A 2,684-nucleotide genomic window follows, 5' to 3' on the forward strand; every position below is an offset into this window, starting at 1 on the left:
TTTTTATTCCCACTAATACAGTGCCTATATTGTAGTTCTTATCTCAAGAACTCAGCATTCTACCATTGCTTTAATGATAGTGTTCACAAAGGAAAAAAAAAAAAAAATTTTCTGAAATTATCTGTAAATTACCGGTACGATAATTATTAAACACGACTAATTTGACAAGCTTGATGGATTTCACAGTATGCACACTTTTACTGCCAATAACGCTTAAGATTAGTGATAAATTTTCAAGCATTTTGCGTTTTTTGGAATTTTTTCAATTATTGCTGACTTTGCTGTAAACAGAAAGCGATAGCCTACGGCCTACAAAGTTTGGAATTTTTTATGGTATTTTCATTTGATTTAATTATTTTGCCTACTGCACGTAAACGGCAGTGTAACTCAATTGATAAAAGCATCCAAATGGTATCTGAAGGTATAATTATACGCACGGCGGTTACCTCAGTGGTTTGATTCTGGATCAAGAGGTTGAAGATTCGATACCTACTGCCGCTGTTGCGATTCTATTCATGCATAACTTACAAAAAGTTTTGTCCCTTTACAGTAGGCTATATTATGTTCGATTTTTCGTCATGTTGATGAAAACAGTTCGTGCTGCATGGGATGGGGCAGCGCTAATCAAGAAAAAAAAATTATCGTTATCGGACATTATCGGCGATAATTTATCGTTTATCGTTATCGCTTAACTTTTTTTTGATTTATCGTTTATCGTTATCGCTTTAGGCATTTTTCGTTTATCGATTATCGTTATCGCTTAACTGAAAAATGAGTTATCGTGCCCAACACTGACTGTGATCATATAGTTTATTAACTATGCTGTGATTAGCCTGCAACTACATTGATTATAAATGAAAAAAAGAAAGGGTTCTTTCTGAAGATCGCAAAAATTCTATTAATATTCGATAACACTTATACAGGGATGCATTTATAGATAAGACATCAAATTAGCATATAGATTACTGATGTTTGATTCGTCAATGTCATCAATCGTCATAGACTATAGTTCGCGAGTTCTGAAAATTCTTCCAAAGTTCTAAGTGTGTCGCTTCGAAACTTATAAAACATTTGCTTCTGTTAGAAGACGCGATATACTGAAATTTTAGATAAATTTTGTTTAGGGGTCCGCAACCGTTTCGAGGGCATCAAAAGGGGGCCCCAGAGACAAAAAGGTTGAGAACCACTGTGCTAGACGTTTTGATTTTGTCAATGTGACAAAGCAACTGTCACAAATGTCCCCTTTCTGCAGTTTTATTTATTCATTTCGTGATTTAAAATGACAAAAACAGAATAGAGAAACAATAAAAATACAAATTTCCACAGCAATTTTATTGAGATGAATAAGTAATTTTATCATTATTTTTAATTAATACGTCGCATGAATATCATTATTTGTAAAAAACAAGTTTTTGTTGATAAAATGGTGCTGTTGAACCATGCAGGGTTGTGGAGTCGGACGAAAAATACACGACTCCCACTCCTCGTCCTAGGGCTATAATGGGCCGATTCCGGCTTCAAAGTTGCCAGATTTTAAAGAGTTGCCATATTTTCTAAAATTTTGTTCTTTTTCATTAAAAAAAAAAATTTCATTAAATTTGTAATAAAAGTTTGAACAGCAACTTTCACAAACTGACAAAAACCAACCCTTCTATTTTTGGTAAAGGTTTTGAATGCTATACAGAGAATAAGAAACAATATTTTGAAAAAGTGTATTGCAAACAAAAATTGTATTTTTTCTAGTTTTTTATCAAACCGAAGTCGGAGTCGGCCGTTTTTCTAACGACTTCCGTTTTTCTAACTAACCATGCAACATTCTTTTCCTTTTACATCCTTTTACAAATAACTTTTTTATAGTGCGATAAATGTTATCAGAAATGAGTGCTCATATTCACGTATTTTAAATGGAAACTTGCAGAAATAGTCGCCACGACGCACTTTCCACAACAACACTATTTGCGTTTGCAGTTTGCATTGTGCTCCTGCACCGCAGACTTCAGGCTTCCAATTGTGTTGCGAGGATTGAGGAAATCTGACTTCAAAATTCATGAATAAGAAATAACAGACTTTGAAAAAAATAAATGCTGCAAACAAAATTGCTGCTCGTATACGCCTAGGTCCACGTAAAACCTAATCTGAGGTCTTACATTTACTCAGTACCGGAACTTCATAAAAAAATAGTTTATACAATATTGAGATGATAAAACGTATTTGAAAAACAATGACAAACCTTATTTTTGTCATATTTTCTGTCTAACTGCTGAGTAGTAACTTCCATAGCTTACGGTGCCAACAGAAGTAAACTAGCAGAGTAGGCTAAACAAAGTTACAACTATATCATATGGTACCATCAGTTAGAATAATAAATCTCTTGAGCTGATATGAAACAGTAGGCCTACCTACAGCCCTACAGTGTTACCTGTATTGGGTCTATTTCTGCTGATTTTGTTCATACTCTAAGTTAATTACTTGACTCTGATGTGCCATTTTTCCTTTTAGTTTTGTTTTTTGTAAACTTTAAGTAAAGTAAGCTACGATACCGTTACAACAATTTTATAATAAAAGCATTGTATTTGACTACTGACTGGTGTATCACATTTTGAATCATCATCACATGACTACATTGTCCTGTGATGATAATCTAAAATTTTATCAATTGTGATGTGGAATTCTATTTTTTCAGA

Source organism: Aplidium turbinatum, chromosome 11 (genome assembly GCF_918807975.1).
Source record: "Aplidium turbinatum chromosome 11, kaAplTurb1.1, whole genome shotgun sequence".
Lineage (NCBI taxonomy): Eukaryota > Metazoa > Chordata > Ascidiacea > Aplousobranchia > Polyclinidae > Aplidium > Aplidium turbinatum.